Here is a 24709-nt window from a genome sequence, read left to right as displayed (position 1 = left end):
ACTTCATTTATCAGCAATTCTCTGCTCAAACATTAAGTGCTTCAGTGCTCAACTAAGCCTTTCTTGACCTTGAGAGATATCTTGCAAATGACCACACACACACACACACACACACACACCATAAATTATCTCAAATAACACTGTGATACATTTTTTACTAGCATTTATTTTTAATTTTGTCTCTCTTCCAACTACATGTGTACACTTAGAAGGCTGGAAAATCAGACTTTCCCCTGTTTATATTTCTAACATAGGTCATTGTGCCTGGTGAATAGTAAGTGTTCTTGGAATGATTCCTCTTACAGTATAGAGTGATTGCATAGTCCTACTGGCCAAATAATGATAGTAATAATTAATAATGATACTAATAATGCAAAATAAAATAATCTTTGTAAAAAAGAGGATATCTTTGCTTATGTCATAGAGGAACTTTAAAATAAGTGCTAAAACTTTTTCTTATTTTCATTCTTCCATACTTTTTCTCTTTGCAGTTTTTGGCACTTTCTCCATTTCAAAATGTTAGTGCTCCATTTTTCTTGTTCAGCTTAACAAGGTAAGGAAGGGGAGAAGGTCTACAGCCATAGGCCTTGTCCCTCAAACCAAGGCTTATACTGAGGACTCACTTTTCATATCTCCTCATATTGCTGGAGAAGTCCTTAAACTCCCAGTGTCTGGGTATTGTGGAAAATCAAGAATTGGTAAATGTGGCACTGGAGAGATGGCTCAGGAGATAAGAGGCCTCGTTATTCCTCCAGAGGACCCATGGTCAGTTCCCTGCATCCACCATGTTCATTCATAACAGCCTATGAGTCCACTGCCAGGGCATAGGACACCTTCTCCTGGCCTCCACAGGCATCACACATGAATATGATGCACAAACATATGTGTAGCAAAACCTTCATATACATTAAATAATCAGTAAATGTATGTTCCTACTTCTCTTTTCTTCAGTATGCACTTGAGTGTGTACTGTACTCCATATATCATAAGAGGCACTGGAGACTCAATGATCAGTAAAGGAGTCCCTATATTAAGTGAGCTCAATGTGTAGAAGAGAAATATAGTGACACCAAGCTGTAATACAGGTGGGAGTTCTGAAGACAACACCAAGAACAGACAATCAAGTAATCCCTTAAAATAAATCCTAAAGAATTCCTATAGTAAATTCTAGTGAACAGCACTGTCAATTTTCTTTGGGATTTAAAATCTACATTTTAATTGATACCAAAGGGTCTCTTATCTTAATTAAAACCCTAATGGATTTATTTACCCTTATGAGTAAATAGTAAGAGTTTTGTTATGTGCTGCACAGCAAAGTATTTTCTTTGTCTTTTTAAGGTTTCTCAACCAACATTCTTTTACCTTATTAATGAGTCCTTCTTATACCATTTGCATTGATTGCCACATTGCCTTGGCTTCATCATGAAGCCAAATATATGTATCCCATTTGGTTTCATGGTCAGATTGAATTGATCACTCAGCTGTTTGGCTAGATGCCTGATGACTAGCCATAACACAGATGACCAGTTTTCTTATTTCTGTGTTTGGAAGCCCTAGAAAAGGGACAGTATGTGCATACCAGTACCATTCAATATATCAGAAAGCCAGATTTACCTGTGATCTATATGTAACCAAGGCTGGATAAGCAGGACTCTTATTTAAGAATACTTATTGTAAGAACATAGATAAATGACATAGTCAACAGAAATGTGTGTCTATGTAAGCCAGTTTATATTAAGGTGACAATATTTGGAGTTAACTTGAAAGCAAAAATTTGAAGAACTTGGACAGAAAAAGGAGCCACAGCCATTTAGTGATTTAAGTTAACCACTAGTAGTGGTTGAATTTATGGTCTCTGATACAGGAAATGTCTGAAGGTTACCATGGCTAAGTGACTATACAGAAATACTGGTAACATGGCACCTGTGTAGACTGCTAGTGACAGCTTTCTGAAACCAGTTCAACTCTCTGTCTTGCTATATTGTGAAACGTAAGCCTTTTTATTTTCAATAAAATTTAAACTGGCTGTATGGATAAACTAAACCTAAATGAAATTATTTTACTTCTTCTATTTGACGTTTCATGAAGCCACTTGTTCATTTCTTATTCAGAGCCATAACAAGTACATTTAAAATTTTATGCCTAGATTTGAAATCTTGGTATGAAATAACAGATATGTGGAATGGTATCAACATTCTGAATTAGTAACCCCTCTCCATCCAATAACTCATACTCAGAGCTGAAATCTAAATGGAAATGCTACCTTAATCATTAATTGCTATTGTCCCATTTTGGAAACAGCTATAGCAAAATAGAACCATAGATATGTCTAGAAAATGTCAGAAAAACTCATCTATACGTATAAACATATACATGATACATATGCATATGTATGATATGTGTTACATATGATTTCTCTTTATCACCATGAAGGACAATTAGTCTTGTTAAATGACTCTGAGGGGAAGACCAATTTTCTCTATATTATGTCTTTTGTACACTCTTACAACACACCAAAGTTATCAATTTACATTTGGAAATCCCTGAATTCCACTTGAGAACACTATTTCTCTCATTTCCATAGTTTATTAACTCCTTAAAAGCCCAAATGGGAAACCCAGTAGATATACAAATTAATAGGTATGCTTCTGATGAGAAAGGTCATGGGCTCATAAACTAAATAAGGTTGCTAAGAGCCAGAATGAGCTGAACAAACTAACATATCCTTGGTTGAAGGAAGCTGAGTATGTGCCTAGATGAGACATGAGAGGATTTACAAGAAAATTAAAACAGGGAAGAATTTGAAATCAGACAAAATTATACTTTTTTTTTTCTGGTTAACACCCTTATCCTTTAGAGAAGACTAGGAAAAGGGATGATAATTAAGCAAATTAAGCAAAAACTTAAAATATTTCTGTTTGTAAAGATATGGGTCAAACCCTTTGAATCAAATTTAGGAATTAAAACAATAAAACTAAAATTAAAGAAACTGTATAATATGAGGAGACTTCCTGAATGAAGACTATGCAATTAATACACAAAATTATAGACAGACATATTCTCTGAATATCCCACAGGTTGTATTTTACAGGAACCATGAAATAATATGTCAAAATAGTAGGGAATCACATACACAAAGAACTAATGGAAATTGTGACATTAACAAATGACAAATTTAAATTATTTTAGGATTAATCATTCTTAACTAAAAACAAAATTAGAATTCCTTAGAGAGGAAAATCTAACTTTACATTCCATTGACATGAAAAAGAATCAGTGAACTTGAATACAGATCATGTAACATCCAGTTCAAAGAAGAAAAAGAAGAGGAAGATGAGGAGAAAGAGGAGGAGGAGAAGGAGGAGAAGGAAAAGAAGGAGGAGGCGGAGGCAGAGGAGAAGGAAGAAGAGAAAACATAAACAGAGATATGTAGAAACATAAATGACACTGAGTTAGAAATAAAAATGACAAAAGTGATCAAAGTGTTATAATTCAGGGAAAACTATTCATCTAAAATTCTAAGAGGCTCAGCCCAAACTCAAGAAGGATAAATGTAAGGATAAACACTTTTCATATACCTGTCTCCAAAGGCTGACAGAGAACAAGGCTGACTGTAGCAAATGAAAAACAACCCATTCCATACAGAGCAACAGCATGATGAACAGCCATACTCTCATCCCAAACAATCAACAGTGGAAAGGATTAGAATCATGTAGTCAAGTGCTGAACAGAAAGTCAAATAAGCATTCTATATTCAGCAAATTACTTCCAAATATTGATGTGAACCAGAGTCCCCCCCACCCAAAAGAAACATTCCTATTAGATATGACTTAACAAAGTCACCCAAGGGAATGTAATTGCATAAACCTATTTTATGATATCTTTCCCTCCCTTAAAAATTTTAGATATACAAGGTTGAGCAAGCCAAAGTTTACAACACATGTAAAAAGAACTTATTAGGTGTTGGTGGCACATGCTGTTAATCCCAGCACTCAGGAGGCAGAGGCAGGTGAATCTCTGTGAGTTTGAAGACAGCCTGGTCTACAGAGCTAGTTCCAGGACAGGCTCTAAAACAATACAGAGAAACCCCGTCTCGAAAAACACAAATAAATAAATAAGAATATAAAAGAACTTGAATATCACATAATTCAAGTACACAGAAGTAGAAGATTTTTTAGATTTCTACATTTTTGCATACAGAGAATCAAATACCTGGAAAGAGAAGCCAATTTTAAAGAGAAAATAGTTTTCTCTCATATTTCCCTATCCTGGTGGCAATTTTATCATTATAGTAATTTTAGTGATGTTTGGTGAGAAAATAAAGTGGGATACTATATGAAGTTTTCCTTATAATTGGATCATTATACCAGTTCTCTCATTTCTTTACTTTTTTAAAACTTTAGAGTGTTTGAGACCTTGGATGTTTGGATTAAGGGTGGTCAAACTGTATTAATCTGTAGTGGAGAGAAACTAAAAACCTAGTGGAACAGAGACTGTTGGACAATATTCCTTTGCACTGTGTGAAGATGTGTCAGTGTGATTGGTTTAATAAAAAGGAAATGGACATTACCTAGGCAGGAAGAGGCTGGGGTCAGAGAGCTCTGGAGAGGGGAAAGGAGTAGTCACCAGCCACATGTGGAGGAAGCAGAGTGGGCAAAATGGACTTGAGATAATGAGCGTGTGGGGAAAATGTAGATTTAAAAATATATATTATTTTAAGTTATAAGAGCTAGTTAGAAACAAGCCTAAGCTAAGGCTGAGCTCTCATAATTAATAGTAAGTCTCCATGTTGTTTTTTGTGAGGTGGCAGCTCAAAGAAAATTCTGTCTACAAGAGACCTCTCCTTTTTTTTTTTTTTTTTTAACTTACTGCAGTTAAGTGAAAAATATTCTGCACAGGATGCTAATACATAGATCTCCATCTTGTGATTCTAAGAACAAAGAACAGGGAATTACAACAAATAAAGCACAAAGAAATCAATCAAGTGATTGAGATGACAGCTATGAAAGAGTGATCTGATATAGAAAGAAAAAAACACAGGAGAGAGGGGAAATGAAACATGGACAAACAGCCTCAATACAGAAGTAAATTACAGCAGAACGAGACACTGAACTTGAAAAAAATGGAACAACTGTGGCGAAATGATAGAGATCATCAGACTGAGTAAAAATGCAAAGCATGCATGGAGCTGCCTATAAGAGGAGTACATTAAATCCAAAGAAAAAAGTAGATTGAAAGTAAAATAATGGAAAACTAAAATATATATTAACCACAAAAAGAGCAGTTCACTGTAGCCATTTCACACAAAATAGACTTTAAAGCAAGAAATATTATTGGTGTCAAAGAGGAACATTTTAAAAGTATGAAAGTCTCCATACACCAGAAAGATATAAGAATTATGAATATGTATATACCTAACAAGAAAGTCACAAAATGAATGAAGCAAATCTTGATAAAAATGAAAGGAGAAATAGACAATTTAATAAGACTTGGAAATGTAATGCTCAAAAAATTGACAAAAGCAGCCCCAAAGCAAATCTACAGAGTCACAGAAGACTTGGCTAGCCCTGTCAAACTCTCTGATCCAATGTCAATCACTCATCAATGCTAATCACTCACAAATATCAATCTCACAGTTCAAAGTTGGCAGCATTAACACTGTCACTCACACACAAAGGGAACAATTCCCAGAGTACACCAAGCTAAGACCCGACGAGTCTCAGCAAATTTAAAGAAATTATATTGGAAACCTGCAAACCAACAATAGAAATCAATCTGAGACAACCCCAATAATTAGACATTTAACAATAGACTTTATATAATCTATGGATCAAAGTGCTAACTCATGAAATCACTTGAATAATAAAAATTATATAAACACAATGTAAAAAAATTAGAAGATATTCAGTATCATGGATGCAGGTCTCTAACTATAATCACCTCTATTTGAAATAAAATAGTCATGAGTCAACAATTTAGTTTACACTAAGAAAATGTGAAAAGAGCAAACTAAATCTAAAACAGTGAGATTAAATACATGAATTTAATTTAATACATACAAGATAGAATAACTCAATGTTACAGAAACTATAAGTAAAATGAGCAAAGAGAAAACACTCTAAGCAAGGGTGCCTGACATTACTATACATGGTAGAGCATATCTGTAATGGGGCACTTGGTAGGTAAAGGTACACTGAGAATTCAACTCAGTTTCAGCTATACAGAAAGTGTGAGGACAACCCAGGACATGTGAGACTGTCTCAAATAACAACAAAGGATGACTGATGAAATAAAACTAATGGATTATCAAAATTAAAAATAGAAATGGAAATTGATATCATTTTACACAAACTTAAAGAATTAAAATTAATGTTAGCATATCTATATCCCAGCAATTAGAATTAGCAAAGTTAGAGTACATGGGTAAATTCTCAGAAGGACCTTTGTTAACATGGTTTACACAGAAACAAAAACAAAAATAAAATAGAGTCTAGAATCTAACTAGATTATGATGAATAAATTTACTGAATTAGCAATCTTTACACAGAAGATGTTAGGCTTCCTTTGTACAAAATAATTTCAGAAAAAAATAGTGTTGTTCCTTTACAAGTTATTTTAGAAAATATAAACTAAGTCATTATATGAGACCAGCGTTCTCTACCACCTAAGTATGTTAACAGCAAAATAACATTAGAAACCAACGTGAGTACAGTAAGTGTGTGTATGAGAGAAACAGAGACAGAGAGACAGAGACAGAGAGAGAGGAAATGTACATGGCACAGACTAAACGTGGAGCTCAAAGAACAGCTTTCAGGAATCAGTTCTCTCCTGCTAACTGGTGAACCATGGATGGAACTCAGCTAGTTAGTCATCCATGCAAACACCTTTCCATACTGTGCCAATTTACAGAAAATTGGGCACAAAACGAGTTAACTCAAAGTTAACTGTAGGAGGCATGGAGATTCTCGTGTTCACAGATAAACACTAGGGAAATTAGAATGTTAAATACACAAGTTAGTTCCTTCAGAGGAAGAGATACATAACCGGTTATCTGCCCAGAATGCTGGAAGCAGAAAATGACTAATAGCCTAGTGACCTTTGCAACACCTGGGTGGCTAAGGCCATATGGGATTCTGCTCCTGATCCTTATATCATGAACTTGTTTTTCCTCAGTCAATCTATGCTATCCATCTTTAATGGAAGATGTATTTTACATGTACTTTACAAAGAGTTTTGATGTAGTCACATCTGATCTTTATTTCTCTTATTTTGTCATGTTCAAATGGGATTGAGATAATTTATCATCAGGAAAATGTTCACATTTCTGATTAAATATACCTAAAATGAACTACTCATGGTCAGACTCCTGAAGTTTGAATCGACACTGGCTACCTTGCTTTCCTTTCATCATTATTCTGCCAGCCAGGTGGTCACAGAGACTTCTCCAGTTAACCACTGATCAAATGCCAATCTAAACTACAAAATTTTTCAAGTATGGGAATAACATGTGAAGTTTTGGGATTAGGACGAGTCTAAGACCACCAGACACAATTACCAGTAATCAAAATAGGGGAGGGTGTAGGAAACATTTGCATTTGAATGGACACTGAAGAAAATACCAAGACAAAACATAACAAAAAGAAAAATCATTGGAAAACATATCTAACAAAAGATTTTCACCCATAATATACAATATAATGTATATATTCAATTTAGTAACAATATAATCATTAAGATATATGATAATCCAAACACAATGACACAAATAGCCAATTTAAAAATTTTGCAAAAGCTTGTATGTATCAAGGAGGATGTACAAATGATTTAATGAAATAAGGCTTGCCAACAAATAACAGGCATGTGAAAAGCTGCTGTATAAACTCCAACCCACCAACAGATACCATAAAATCCTCCAATAGGATTAAAATGAAAATATCTGGCCATGCTAAATTTTGAAAAGGCTATAGGCAAAACAAAACCATTATACATTGTTGTAGGAAACTTAAAGTTGTATAGCCACTTTGAAAAACTATTCAAGTTTCTAAAAAAGAAAAACATGAACTGACTATACCAGCAACTCTAATGTTTAACAATTCACCCAAGAGAAATGAAAATGTGTCCATACAATGATTTATAGATAAAGACCCATAAAAGCAGTTTATAATAGTCAAACTAAACAATCCAAATATTTATTAACTGGTAAATGGATCATATAAAAAAGGTGGTATTTGATATCCATATCATGAACTATTCAGCAATATAAAGAAATGAAATATTGATTTGTGCTATAGTGTTTATGAACCTAAAAAAAAACAGTACAGCAAATGAAAGAAGCCAGACAACAGAGATTACAGAGTACATGATTTCATTTATAGGAAGTGCCCCTCTCAAAAGGAAACAAATTTATAGACACAAAAAGCAGTTCAGTGGATGCCTTTAGCAGGAGCGAAGTGGGGTTGCAGTGGGTACTTATAGCTAAAAATATCAAGGAAGTTGTTAGTGCAATAAAAATGTCCTTAGGTAATACAAAGTCATGAACAGAGATGGTACATAATAAAACTGAAGCAAAAATCAACTAACAAGAGTGTGATGACAATCACACACAAGAATAAACATTTCTTGCCCTCAGATCCTATCACCAACCAATTTTTCATTAATTCAAGATTAAGGTACCCAAATATGTTTTTGCATGGACTCAAAGCTGTGTGAGTATTTGGCAGCACTGGGATTTTAGTCTAATACTAAAAAAGCCAAATTAGTATGTATAATGACAGTGACCACTATTTGAAACTCTGGAAATAAGAGCTTTATGTTTTCAATACTTAAGTGTTTCCTTCTCTTTGATAGAACATAGGATACCAGAAGGCAGTTGGACTTTGAACTGAGGTCATTTGGACATTAAGAACCTAATAGATAGTAAGAACTGAGTAAGTCTGAGGGCTCCATGGAGACAAAGTTTAGACTCTTCTTCTTTGAGTCCCCCCCCACATCCCTGTTCTAGGTATTTGTGAACCTGATACCTGTGAGTACCAATTCTCCTCTTCATAAAAAGGAGTATTATGAAAAAGCCAGCATCAGCCATATGGCAGGCACTTGAGGATTATTTTCTCCTAGTCACATTTAAAAATACATGGGAACTAGTGGAAGCATAGTCTTGTGGTTTTAATGATGGTATTGTTTTGTTTTTCAGAGAGTTGAAACTGCATGCTGGTCTCATTACAGGGTTCTGGAAAAGGTAACTGAATATTCTTTGCATACAAACTTGCAGAGATGAACTATCTGAAGTATTCAGCCTTGTAAATGGAAGGAGTCATGATTGGCATTATTTGTAACCTGTAGAGTCTTGTTGTTGCCTTCCAAATTGGAGACTTTATTTTCATCTCAGTAGAGAGGTAAGGCATCAATAACCTATGCATGGCAAAGCTCTGAAGATGTTTGAGATTCCTGAAACTTCCTGAAAGTTAGAGCTCCAAGGATGGATCAGCCATGGTTGTGAACTTCAGTGGGAAGCAATACAATTAGGAACCAACCAAACAACAACAGAAAAAAAATTGAAAGGAAAAAAGAAATGGGGGATGGCAATAATAAGTGTGAACACCCAACAATAGTACAGTATAAATTACAGAGGAGGAGCCCCAGTGTTCAATTATGCCCAAATATTTGAATGGTTTTGGATGCTTAAGTTGTTCCTCAAACTATCTGATGTGAAATCAAAAATAAGACCTGCCTTTAAGACTCTTAGGGGGAAAGAAATATTATATAGCTATTTATATGAGATATGTGAGCATGAGGATACTCACAAGGAAACAATAACGATTTCTGCTTTTACCATTCAAGACTTTTCAGATTCCTCCAAGTGTTTTATGCAAAGAAACATCTCAAAATATTAGAGTTGGTTTAGGAGTATGGGTTCAAGACAAGGATGGACACTTGTATTCTCTTAAGATACCACACAGTCTAGAAAAGGGGCATATGGCAGTCTGAATGTATTGGTCCCCATAAGCTCATAGGGAGTAGCACTATTAGGAGGTGTGGCTTGTTTGGAGTAGGTATGACATTTCTGGAGGGAGTGTATCACTGTGGTGGCGGGCTTTGAGGTCTCATATATGCTCTAGCTACACCCAGTATCTCAGTTCTCTTCCTGTTGCCTGCACAAGATGTAGCTGCTCAGCTCTTTCTCCACCACCATGTCTGCCTGCATGCTTCCTTCCATGTCCCACCATCATAATAATGGACTGAACCTTTGAACTGTAAGCCACCCCCATTAAATGTTTTCCTTTATAAGATTTGTCATGGTCAAGTCAGGTGGTAGTGGTGCAAGTCTTTGAGACTTGAGAGGAAAAGGCAGACAGGTCTCTATGAGTTCAGGGGTCAGCCTTGGCTACAAAGTAAGTTCCAGGACAGCTAGAACTGTTATACAGAGAAACCCTGTCTCAAAAAAAAAAAGTTGTCATGGTTTCTCTTCACAGCAACAGAAACGATAAAACAGAGGACTATGATTTGAGAAGGTGAAGTCGTCCTCGCTGCACTAGGGTCAATAGTATGTCTTTTAAACAGAAAGGTCCCACATCAGTACTGGATGATGACTATGTAAAAAGCAATTTCATTTAATTTGTAATATTTTCCTTCTGGTGTTTCAGAGCAAACTTAGAGCATCGAACACACTAGGTAAGATATACATACAACTCAGGATATGGGCTAGGGTTAGCCCAACAGGATATGGGCTAGGGATTTCAGTATCTGCCTTTACATTGGAGAGGCTGAGAACCAGGAGCCCATGAAGCTAGAAATGTCAGCAGCAACAATCTGGTTCTTAAAGCCATGTGGAATTTCTGGGGAGCCACTAGTTCAACCCAACAAAAGATGCCCAAAACTAATGCTAGCAAGGAATGGCACCACAAGTAGTAGCAGCAACAAATAAGTTGCTAACAAGGTAGATGAACTTGCCAGCACAACCTGAAGGCAAGTGGACCAAAGCAAAAGTCTTTTATTTTTCAGACTCCCTTTTACTGGGCTGAGGCTGGAAGGTGCCACCCACCTTTAGGGTGGGTCTTCCCAATTAATTTAAGCCAATTAAGACAATTCCTCCCAGGTGGGACCCCTGGTTGCTTGTTTGATTCTAGTGCCAATCAATTTGACAACCATTATGCCAGCCCTTGTTTGACTTCTTAGTCATTGGACAGGGTAGATGTTACTTGAACTCATTCTACAGATCAGAATGGCCTCTAACTTTTAATCCTCCTATCCCAGCACCCACCCTTACTCCCCGCCCGAAGCAGAGAATGAATTCTGCTTTCACTTCAATTCCAGTCACCCTTACAGCATGTCTCTTTACTCTGCACCCATGCTCTATGAATATTCTTTAGAAACCACATCGCAGAAAATGGCACCAAGCCTCCTGGACCTGTCTGTCACCCCTGGGAGTAAGTGCTCAGAAAGAGATTGCCAGGGGCTGGGTTGTTCATGCAAGGGCAAAGTCAAGAATGCATTTCTAGAGCTGGGCATGAAAGGCAAAGGAAATGGAGCAAAATGACATGCTTCATAATTAGAAAGGCACTTCAAGTGATCTCGATAACACAAAACTCTCTTGACAGATATTTTGAGTAATCAACTTTCTTTACAAAGCATGGACTCTGAGTGGTTCCAATAATACATTTAATCATTTTTCCCTTTTACACATAATGGCACATTAACCACAAATAACAAATAGTAGTAATTATCCCCTCAATGAAATGTGGAGTGAAACCATTTCTGCAATCCCAATGCCTTGTTTGTCTGTAATAAGATGAGTGCATGTGGACACATGCATGTTGAGGAGGGGCAAGAGGTAATGTCAATCAATGGTATTCATAAACACAACTTACAGGCAGACCTTGCATAATTTAGACTCTCCCCTAGCTGGCTGCTTCCGCAGGCTGGCATGCTTTATGTTGCATTACCATTTTGATTGAATGAACAGGGTCAATAACGTCACTTTTTCTCATCCAAAGAAAGAAAATTATTCTGAATCCCATCATCAATCAATGCATGTAATCAGTCTGTTTAAAATATCTTGGGCCCTCATTCCACCAGCTATCCCAGGAAGACAATTGAAAAAGCCAGTCTTGGACTGACTTGGTAATCCTACCACATCCTCCACTAAAGTGCTAAAAGGCCAGCTAGAATTCAACATGTGTTGTTAGTAACAAGATTATGGCAAAGGAATCATTTGAGAACTTAAGAATCTGCACTCTGAGACCTCAAGTGTCTTCATTCATTTGCATATAATTGTTTGTCCATTACCTCACCATACCATACAGCTACACCATTTCCCCACCTATAATTTCTAGAGGTTAATGGCTCCCCCCACACACACACATTCAAAGTCAACACAAACTGACACTCAAGTCAAGCAAATGTGCTTTTCAGAGTGCTGTAATGATACTTGGCAGTCTGTACATTGTGAAAAATGTATTTGATCAAGGAACTTTTGCTAGCAGCTTGCCAATGGATACAGGATGCTTTACTACCATAATAAAGGGATTAATCCTCATCTTCTACTTAAGGACAGAAAAACAGTCTGAGGCATCTCACACCACACAAATCTCCTCAGCCTACTCAGGCTTTTTTTTTGGGGGGGGGTACAAGCAAATATAATTATTGAGCACAAGAGTGGAAGAAAATAACAGATTTTGAAGCTTCCCCCCCACCAAATGTCGAGGATAATTAACAGGCAGCTGGAGATGAGTGGGTTTTAAGTGTAGCAATTACACTCATGGTACTTGTGATTCCTCTGACCAGACACAAGTATTGGGAGAGCTGGGCTGGGGGCAAGGTGGGGAAGAACAAGACTAAATGGTGTGACTGGACCCCCTCCCAATGCAATGCTGTTTGGCCATGTGTACTTGACACCTTAAGGGTATACCTCTTGACCATGACAGGTGTGTTCTTTCCTTTGCAAGTGTCTGTAGAGGAGTATTTCTAAAATGTTTTGATTCAGGATCTCAACATGGCTGAGAAAAACAGATGTATATGAAAAATACTGACCAGGTTTACAGAACCCGACATGGAGGTTGGTCCTGTGTAGAGTTGGAGGGAGATTGTGGCAGATGGAAAAGAGAAAAATATATTGTATACATTTTTTTGAAATTTTCAAAGAATACATAGAAATATTATTCAAACATATTATTCAAACCTAGTCAAGACAGAGGCATACAAAGAGAAAAAGTCAAGAGTCAGGAATTATGAGATCCATAGGTAAGAAAAGAGATGCAGCATGCTCAAGTCTAACCATTTGTGGTATGGACCAGCACATGATTTCTTTCAATAATCATATAATTTTATGCATGCACTATGTTTGTCAATGGATTTTTAGTGGAGGTTTCAACAATGTTCACCCTGCTTCTATTGGAAATAACTCTCCAAAGAACATTGATGAATACTGCTTTATAAATAATCTGTTTGAGTCCCAGTTTTAATTTATTTAGGATGTATGTAGGAGTGTTGTGTGTGTGAGTGATCAGGATTAATCCCCCCTCCACCAAAAAAACCCCAGTACAGTGAAAAGTGTAATGATCTGATATCAGAGGGAAGAAGCAAAGACCCATACTAGCAAATGAAGTCAGCCATCAATATTGAAAATATGATTGTTAGAACAGCAAGGGATTAAATACTCAAAAGACAGTTTAGAAAATCAACTAATCCCAAACAAAATAAAGAACAAGAATCTACCATCCATTGAGGTCAGCACACTCCTCCATAGAGCTGGAGGGCTGCCACACAAGCAAAACACTCAAATAAAAAATAAAGAAACAATAGCAATAACAACAAATACCATGTTTAGAAAAAAAAAAAAGAAAGACAGATTGGTAACTAACTTCTCAGTGGTTAAAAAAAGTGCATGTCAAAAACACCATGTAAAAATAACTTTCAATCCAAATGTATATCTACAGAAGTGCTACCTTTAAAATGGGGTAAAGCAAACATTTTAGACAACTGGAAATTGGAGAGCCCATTGCTAGCTAAGAAGACCACTCAAGGAATACAAGCGTATGGGAGAGCAAAGAGAAGCAGCATTATCCCGGAGTGTGTGTGTGTGTGGAAAAAGAAGAAGTACAAGAAAGATATGTAAACAATAGAAACTAAATGTGATATATATACATACACACACACACACACACACACACACACACATGTATCCATACATATATAGGAAACAGGTAAGAACAACTTTAAAATGAGCATGGAATATAATAAGATATAACTGAAATATTGATATTGAATAATAATTACATATAAGAAGGGTTGGATAAAAGCTCTCAATTCTCAGCTGATCTGGACTGGTAGGCTATCTAAGCTAGCATTCCATTTCTTAAGTCACAAGAGCATGTTAAACTTCTAGGTTGTTTGCTATAAGAGGGCAGTGGCTGTCCAGGTTATCTCCTCTAATTACGGAATCCTATGAACATACACCTTGATGCAGAAAAGGTAAATGACAGTAGAAAATGAATTTGAATCAAGGCAATTTGATGCAGGCCTATAATCCTAGCCTGAAGGAAAAAGGTCACCAATTTGTGCCCAGCTGGACTGTAGAGTGGACACCTGTCTCCAATAAAAAAAAAGAGAGAGAGAGAGAGAGAGAGAGAGAGAGAGAGAGAGAGAGAGAGAGAGAGAGAGAGAGAGAGAACATTGGGTTTGAGGTTCCCAAACAGCTAATAATAAGTATGTGTGTTTGTGTGTGTGTGCACAAGAGAGAAAGAGAGAAGGGTTGTGCATTCACACATGTCTGCCTATGGATGTGCAGATATGGTTACATATATGTGAGAGTGAATGTGGATGCCTGAGGTCAATATGTAAGGTCCATTTTCCCAGTCATTCTTTGCTTTTTTTTCTTTACTTCCCCAAGACAAGGTCTTTCCCTGAGCCTGACATTCATCCATTCAGCAAAGATGACTGACAAACAAGCTGCAAGGATCCTTCTTCATCTTCCACCCTTATGAAGCCAGGGTTACAGGAATGTGTCACCATGCCAGACCTTTTTATTGAGTCTAAGAAGCAGAAGTCCTTATGCTGGAGTGGCAAGCACTTTGAGATGGCAGATAATACAGGTATATGATGCTGAATTTTGGTTGTGGGAAAAACATACTCACAATCATCATTAAATGTGGAAGAGATAAAAGAGTGAGGTGGTATGAGAAAGGCTCAAGGAGACATTGTTGTCCACAAGAGCAGAAGTTACAGACTATCTCTAACAGCTAGGAGAAGAAAGGAAACCAACTTTCCCTAGAGCCTCTAAAAGGAACTGTTAGTAAAGTTCTTGGCTCCTCAATTACCATATTGTATAACACCTTAGGATAGCAACAGAAAGCTCCTAAGTGACTACTTGAGAAATATTAGAATGTTATCAATTATACAATAGTGCACACAAAAGAATTCAATCAGAACAAAAAATAAATTCATCTGAACAAAAATCCTGATAGGAGAGACAGAGAAAGACAACCAAAGGACTGAACTGTTCTGGTCTGTGGTGTCTAGTAGGGGCCAGACTTAAGAATGCTCATCCCTTTATGGGGCATTTATGTCATTCCCAAGGTTCAGGCATGAGTGTGGACATGGGAGCATAGAGTGTGAGAGTCAGATGTGGTGGGTTATTACAAAGAAACAATGCTTTCTGGATACAGCATGGCAGCTATACATAAGAACTTACAGAGGTTATAAGAACACAGACAAGAGCCATGGAAGCTCAAGCCAGAAAAATCTCAGTATGGAGAAAGGAGGTAGGCATGAACCCTAGCTTAGGAGCTATTGACAATTGGGAGCTACAGGGAGAGGGACATTGGTTTTCTTAAAGTGTATGGCTCCTGATAAATTGACCACACCCACCCCACATACCCAGTGTGTGCTCAGAAAAAAAAAAAAAAAACCTTAATAAATTTGAAAAGAAGAAAAAAGATGACACAAAGTTGGTTGGGTAGGGAATGGATGGGGATCTGGAAATCTGGAAGAATATGGGGAAAACAGGTAAATATGATCAAAAATATACTGTATGAAATATGAAATTCTCAAACATTTTTAAAAGCACAGAGACACTAGGAATATAGAAATAAATGCTGTATGCAAAACCACACCTACTGTTCATGGAAGACACAGAATTCATCCTTTTGGAAAAAAACAAAACTGATAAATTCCTAGAAACTGGAATCATAAAATAAAAGGGTAAAGGATACATAATTAATACTGGGGTGAGACTATAGGCACACTTTTTATAGGTACATATTTTACAAGTTACTTTCACGGGGACTAGTTGATTATGAAGTCTATGTGATAAAGATCTCTAAGACAAATAAAATAGATATCATCTGAGGAAAGTATGCTACCTATGAAAAACCTGAAAAATTTCTTTGTAGATATTCACAAAATTAAATCATGTAAACAAACAGTTTCTGCAAATAAAGCTATTGTGCAATGGTGGGAAAGCCCTGCAAGTATGGGTGCTTCCTTTCAAAACTGATGACACAAGTTCAATTCCCAGAGTTCACAGCTTAAAAAAAAAGGGCATTGATATTCCCAAATTGTCCTCCAACTTCCACAAGCATGCCGTGGTACATGTGTAGACATACAAACAAACAAACAAACAAAATAAATAAACATAAATTAAAAAAACTTCATTGGACTCAGGTTAGAGATAAGTTTCAGCAAAAATGTAAAGAATAGCTGATTGTACCTAGGAACTGTCACACACACACACACACATACACACACAAATCACTCCCCGGCTGTTTTGATAAGGGTGCTAGAAGCTTAATACCACAGCTAGACACAACATCAGAAGAAAGATAACATACAGTCCAATCTAATTTTTGCAATTAGATGAAAATTCCTTTAAAATATGTCCACGCATATAAAATTTGAGACTGGATTGTGACTATAATACACAGGAATCAAATTCAGATCACCTGGGAATATATTTTAAAAGCTATTAGTGCAATTATTAGATAACCTTATTAAAGAAGAAAATTCATATACTGCCATCTCCACAGATGCAGAAAAATGTTCAGAGAAATGTAACAACCAGTCTTTATGAAAGACACAAGTGACAAAGAAAGAAAATCTAAGTGTAGGAAATGCCCCATGTTCTGAAAAGAGTATCTCTGAAAATATTTGAACAGACATAATTAACAATAAATCACCAAGCCATTCTTTTTAATAGGTAGGAAAAGGCAAGAACACTCAGTGCCTTTTCTCCATAAATGCAGTCTGACAGGTGGAACAAGGCAAGAAAAAACTAAAATGACAAGTACTAGGAAATAATATGTCATTATAGACAAGCACATGTCTGTCATATGTAGAAAACACCAAATAATCTGTAGATAAACACTTGGAATTCACAGATAACACTAATTAATTTTCTTGACCCAAGAAATAAGTATCAATACATTTTTGCTAATTAGCAACAAGTATATGATATTCACTTTTCAAAAAGTCTCCCTTTTAAAACAGAAACAAAATGCATGACACCTAGGGATGAAAGTATCTAAGTTATATGAACTTTTTTTCTGTATAAAACTATAAAACTCAATTTAAAAATGTTCGAGCCCTATAAATAGAGATATGTGGCATACACGTGAAATAAAAACTAAACGGTGAAAGATTTTTGTTCAATTTGATTGACATTTTCATTGTAATTCTTTTCTAATTACCAGAAGAGGCCCTGCAAAGAGAACACATGCACACATAAAAGGATTGTTTGTCAAAGTACTGGACTTGCTCCTTGGTTGGAAAATGAGGTGTTTTCCATTGAATTTTACTAAGGAAATTGTATCTCCCTCTAGGAATGAAAAGAAAGAACTCAAATCTCTATAATGTATCAGACACAATGCATTAAAATACTCAGAAGAACATCACTGAGGATATCTTTATGATTTCAGCATGGTGAGAACATCTCAGACAATGTAAATAATCCATCAATTCTAAAACAAATGATATATTACTTGACTATGTCAAAATTAGTGATCAGTGGGTGGAAGTTAAATTCACTTAATGTACCATTTTTACTCTACTCTGGAACTTTTCTATGTACCATGCTTACTGTGCTTCTTACTCATTCAATTTATGGACCGAGAGGGCTATGAGCAGGGCAGAAATATATACAATCTCACACTCCTACTGCCACAGCACTGGAAAATGTGACTACTGGCAGGTTATATGGGTCACACTTAATCAAATCCTGCCGCCTCACCAGAGAAAGAGTGGCCCCTTTCACCTTGCATGTGACATAAGTCACGTATGTCCAACTTGGTTTCATAGCATAGGGTATGTATGTATGTATGAATGTATAAGAATTCTTCTTCAACATGCAAGCAATCCTTAAGTAGGCTCTTGGCTTTGTATGCTGGAACTAAAGCTTCATTATTCCAGACCTCCACTGTACTTACTGCTTACTAAGGCATTTATAAGTCTCTTGCCTGGAGGACAAGTATCTGTCCTCTCACTGACTCCCCTCCACCAAAACTTAAGTATAGGCATATAGTGATGTATTTTTGCTAGGGCTGGCCTAAGTTTAAAGAACAAGACAAGAGGAGATGTTTATCATTACAGAAAATGTGAGACTGTTCTCTGTAGTTAACTGCAGCCTTACTTCAGTTGGCAGTGTGAATATTGGCGAAGGTCTGACTCTAACTAATGCTCAATATTTGGGATCTGAATAAAGCACACTGAAAGTGAGTCATTGCCAACACTAGCTTGAAGGGAGTCACGTTCATCTCACCTTTCTACTTCCTCAGTGTTGACCTGGCACTCTTCCCCGCTCTGGAGCATCTCTTTCAGGTAGTCATTGTATTCCTCTTAAGTCTTGAATGCCTGCCAGCAGGAACGAGTATGCTGCCAGACCTTTGTACGACAGGACAATGTAAACCTGAATGTCACTCTGTTTAGATACAGAAAGCAAGGAAAGGAATGAGACATTAGGCCTGTTTCCAAAAGTGTCACCCAGAGGGCAGAAGAAAAACATACCCTATTCTTTGCTTGAGGCACAATTTAGTGATCTGAATCTGGGCACCAGGCCTGAGAGAGCCGAGGAAGATTGTTAATGGTCATTATTTGACTGGTTTATACCCACTTTACACAACAGACAGACCAGAATCCTCTGCCTAGGGGATGCTGTCACCCACATCGGTGGGTCTTCCCATCTCAGCTAGCATAATTAAGATGATCCCCACAGACATGCCAACAGGACAAGCTAACATAAGACACTCTTTCATTGAGAGTTCCTTCTTGGGTGATTCTATATGGTGTCAAGTTGACAAGTGATGCTAACCATCATAGTTATCTTCCTAAACATTTCAGTACAAATCAGAAACACCCTAACTCTGTAGAATTCACCATCAAAACTGTCATCTTTGGGACTGTCAGCCACACAGACTAATCTGGGGAGGGGGAGGAACAGAGCTTCAGGACCACCTGGCAGCCTGTCTCTTCCTGTGTCGCTATTGGCAACCACATGGCATTATTTATTTGGCCTTGTCAGGAGGCCCCTGATGTCATTGGTACTGGTCGTCACACTTTGGAGCCCTTTAAATGTTTGGCAGAGCAGGGTGCTGTGTGCTCCTCATCAGATGAATACCAAAACTCTTGTCAAGGTGGCACAGCTATTAAGTGTCTATTCACACAGCAATCAGAAATTTGAGCATCAATCAGTAATCATAAAGTCAGGGGCCCTTTTCTCACAAAGTCGGAATTCAGAGGGCTTTCGTAAGCTAATCAGCACGCATCAAATAGACAATCAATCTAATTAGCTGCGAGAGCAGGGATGGTAATCAAAGCAACACAGTGAGCTTCATTAGTGATGATATTGAAAATTGTGATCTGTGCAGCATTCACTAGAAAATGAATATCCATTTTTGTAAATAAGTAGGGAGGACATGATCGCTCTGTGCATGACATGTGCCAGTACTAGGCTGGCGATGCCAGACCCCATCAGAGGACAGTTTTGGCTTTTTGGGTGTCCTAAAAGTAGAGGGTGAGAGTCACTTCTTGTGCAATCAAGCAAATGGGAAGCATCTTAGAGGAAACGCACAGTGGAGGAAGCAATGGAAGTCAGTCATTCTGGAAACTCCTGTACTTAAAAAGTATATCATTTGTTAGTGCTCAGGTCAACAGCACTTTAGCTTCCTAACCCGTGATGTTTCTACTGTGAATGATTCTGTTGGAGAAAATGGAGACCACATCAGTATACTGGAGGACTCCCCACAGGAGGTGTCAATGGGTCCACGGTGAAGCATGGACTAGTTATACAGTGACAGTTTCTTTGACTGGAGAAAAAAAACATCATTTCATCAGGTGGCTCAAAGGAACATGCAAAAGGCAGGTGGACCACCTACTGGCTTTGCCTGAAATGAGCTAAAACATGACCAGTCTCAGGAAGGATGACCTCTGTGTCTGTTCAAATCTAGCCATATGAGACCCACACAAGCCCACTGGGCAAGTCAGTACATCTGCCCCCCCACCCCCTTAGAGCTCCTCCCTTTTTCACATTTGCCTTGCTCTGTTCACTCCACTCCTCCAGGTTTCCTTAGTCTCCTTGAGTGTGACACAAAGAACTTAGAAGGCACTGACTGGCTCTGGGTAATACCCATGGTCCCCAAGTTCAGCTCACCAAGAGCCTAGAGAGTTACATTCCTCTCTGAACATCCATATCAATGGTAGGTAGGTCATCTCTCAAGGTCGTTTATTCTTCTCCCTCTGAAAGCAGCCATCTATCATAAAGCTCTAGTGGTAAAGGAGCTTTCCCAATAATTACATCTTTTGCCATAACCGCAGATGACAACTGTGGGTCACATATTCTGCCATGAACATTAGAGGTAATTTGTTCAATGGTGACTCTTCTCCAGGAGTTTTGAGCCTAATTTGGGAACCCTACTGGGTAAGAAAATGCTATCAATTAAAAAATAATATAATTAATATATGCCTGCAGAATTATATATCTGTATATTTTAAATATTTGAGAATTAAACATGATGAAAAACCATAGTTACATCTAATGTCAGAAGAAGCCTCTGCAGAAAAACAACAACAAAATGAAAAAACAAAACAAAAACAGGGATCCAAAAGCTGATTGCTTTCTAAGTGTTACATTATGAATTTCCACAGTTTCAAGAGGATTGACAATTGTTTTGGGTGAAAACTAGAATAAACTTTAGAAGGTGAGTACAAAATTGTCACATAACTTGGAAAAATTTACAAATAAACACATATTTCACTTGGCTTAGGACATTTTCAAAAGTTAAATTGTCTAGCCATTTTTCATAGGTCAATGTATGGTGAATCTTTTCATTTCCTTTTTCAGGCATCTATTTATCTATTTTATGCATGCCTGGACTCTATGGGTATGCATGTACCCCAGAGCCTGTGTGGAGGTCAGATGACTACCTATGGGAGTCAACTCTCTCCTTCTACTTTGTGGGTTTCTGGGCTTAAACTCACAGTCAGGTCTGAATCAATGTATGTTTACAAACAAAAGATTTTTAAAAATATTCAGAGTTACCCTGTCATAACCTATGCCCAGAGAGTTGCAAGTAAACACATTTACAGGAAAGGCTCTGTCCCACGCATCTCAGAATAGTTATGCTAGAGCTGGGCAGATGTATTCCACTAAGGATATAATGGGAGGTCTGATTTTAAACACCTCTATCCTCCTTCATGTCCTTCAAGCCCTCTCTAAAATATCCCATTTTACACCATGGTCTATCTATTTCTAACTCTACTTCACATTTTTCTCATACAATTTCAAATCTCTCTTGTAGTGCAAATCCATTCCATCTTCAACTTGGTAACCCCATCAACTAATATGCACCCAAGGAACAAACGAGTGGATAACTATTTCTCAATTAGTTTGAGTTATGTGAAAATGTGTCGAGTCCTATTGAAGGAAAATGTTTTAGACACTGTGGAAGCCATTATGGTGATTTATTAAGAACACTTAGTGCCCAGAAGGCTATGCGTGAGATATAAAGCCGGGTCTCTGTCTCCAAGGAATTTCTATGCTTATGTTTGACAGATCACTCATGGATTCACACAGCAGGGAGTTTAATATGAGGGTTGGAGAGAACAAGCATTCAAAGAGTGAAAAATCTGGTTTATGATCAAAAAAAAATCCTAAGAGGTGTTCAAGGGCCTTGTTAGATAGAAAGAAAAGTTTAAACGGCATGAAAATAAATGAGGACATGGAACCTTAAGGGAGAGAGCAAGAGCAGGCCCTACTTTATACAAAGAACGCCAGAGTCTTAGAAAGCATACAGTAATTCCATTGAAGATATTTAAGCTTCTACATTGCAAGATAAAATTTTCAGATGAAAAGTGCCATAAATGAACTAGGAAATAAAATCCCCATGAGTGAAGTAATCTGTGAGTTTCATTTGTCTCCTTCCTTTTTGATGTCTCCCTGCACACAGCACTTTGGTTATACAAAGCCAGGCCTTGGCTGCACCTGACTATCGTACTCAGCAGTAGAGCTTCGAGTCTGGAGCCTACCACACAGCAGCTGCAAACCCCAGCAGGCACCCCACCATGGCAGGCACTTAAAGTGGTGCTGCAGGGTGTGTGCCTGCCTGGGTTTGGAAGCTGAAAGGCTTATCATCACAATGTGCCCTGAGATGAGTGACAGTCTGCTGCTGCTGTGTGATATTCTGGGTGCTCTGTAGAGGAAGGCATGTTGGCAAATAGTTACCCCAGCAGACAGAGAAGTCTGCAGCTGTAGACTTGCTGGAATTGTACTTAAAATCGCAGAAACACAGTACCACACGGGTGTGGCCTCAAGAGCCACTTTCTTTATCCAGAGCAGTGGCTCCTAACCTGTGGGTTGTGACCCCTTTGGCAAATGTCTATCTCCAAAAATATTTACATCACGATTCATAATGTAATGAAATTATAGTTTTGAAATAGCAACAAAAATAATTTTATGGTTGGAGGTCACCACAACATGAGGACTGTATTAAAGGGTCTCAGCATTAGAAAGGCTGAGAACCACTGCTCTAGAGGGTCAGGTGGCTTGAGAACTCTGATGAAGGTTTCTGCATGCTTCATTTCTCCCTTTAGCTCGTGTGTGGCCCCCTTCTCTGTGTCTTCATGAGGTCTTTTCTTTATGCTTACAAGTCCTAAGTGTGTCTTCTTATAATCATACTAATCAGATCAGGCTATACCCACCCAAATGGTCTCATTTTACCTGAATTGCCCCATTAAAGGCCCCACCTCCAAATGAAGACACATTCCAAGGCTCTCAAGGTAGGACTTCAAAGCATGCTATGAGCAAGAGCAGGGGGCATGATTTAGCCCATAAACAAGAAAGAGCAGTTGTTTCCCATCATCATATGTCTGAAAAATCATCCTGCCTATTTTTCTCAGAGATACATTCTTGTAGCAATTCTATGATGTTTTTAAAAAGTAAATATTTGAAGGGGGTTCATTACTACTAGGTACAAATGTTAAACACTCTATAAAATATTGCATGATCTCAATGGGAAATCATAAGATATACATGAGATAGATTTTTTTTCTCAAGTCTACTTTTTTAAGACAATGTCTTAAAGGTATAATCGATAAAGACAGATTAATAAGAAATAAATGCTAATAAAACTAAAATGTGTATGGTGATGTTCTGTCAGATGTACTATGCACACCCAAGAATCGATCCTGTAGCAGAAATTTTCCTTTTGCCCTTTGACAACATTTCTCTGAGTGAAGTTTTTAGCATAGATGGCTTTGGCTCCTTTCCTTGAGTGTAATTTATCTGGAGACCCTCCATATTCCTGAGTTTACCAGTAGTTCATACCTTTTATCGCAGAGTAGTATTTCATTCCCCAGGTTGTTTGTTCATTTGCCGTAAACTCTTCCCAGTTTACAAGTTACTATGGAGGACACTGCTGTGACTATTTTTTGTCAGTTTTGAATTGCTCTGACACAATATGGGGCAGAAACAAAGAAAGAAGGATTTATTTTGCTGGTGATTTCCAGAGGTTCTAGGCTATGTCCATATTAGGATGGCCACAATAGAACAGATGAGCTTATACAATTGGCCAACATGAAGGAGGGAGGAAGGGGGAGATGGAGAGAGAGAGAGATAGATGATAGACAGACAAACACACACACACACACACAGATGGAGAAAGAGGGAGCTAGAGATAATAGATGAGAGACAGACAGACAGACAGAGAGAGAGAGAGAGAGAGAGGGTGTGAAAGAGAGAAAGAGAGAGAAATTTCCTATCCATTTATTTCATCCAAGCCTCCAGCCATGGAACAACTATCTACACAGAGGGCCTTCATCTTCCCATCTTTGTTAATCCTCCACCCTCTCTTGAAACCTAACATTCTAGCAGGACACTATATTAACCTGCCTATTTTGCAATCCAATCTAGTTGGCAATCAAAGTCCGCCTTACATTCCTGACTCTGGGGGGGTACATCCTTACTGTTCTTTTTGGGAAATACCCAAGAATAAAGAAGATGCATGTACACTTTCAGGACACTGATGAACTGTTTTTCTGAGAGTTGTGCCATTGTATATCATCACTGACACTGTGTTGGGGAGGTTCAGCTTCCCACATGTCCTTCATAGAAATTGTCATCTCTCTGTCTTTCTAATTTTTCTGGATAATGGTGTTTTAGTGCATTTTTACTTGTAATTTCTGGATCATTATTCCTTTAGTGAAATGACTAAAAGCTCCTTTTTTGTTATTG

This window comes from Phodopus roborovskii, unplaced genomic scaffold (genome assembly GCF_943737965.1).
Source record: "Phodopus roborovskii unplaced genomic scaffold, PHOROB, whole genome shotgun sequence".
Lineage (NCBI taxonomy): Eukaryota > Metazoa > Chordata > Mammalia > Rodentia > Cricetidae > Phodopus > Phodopus roborovskii.
Note: the sequence above shows the minus strand (reverse complement) of the source record.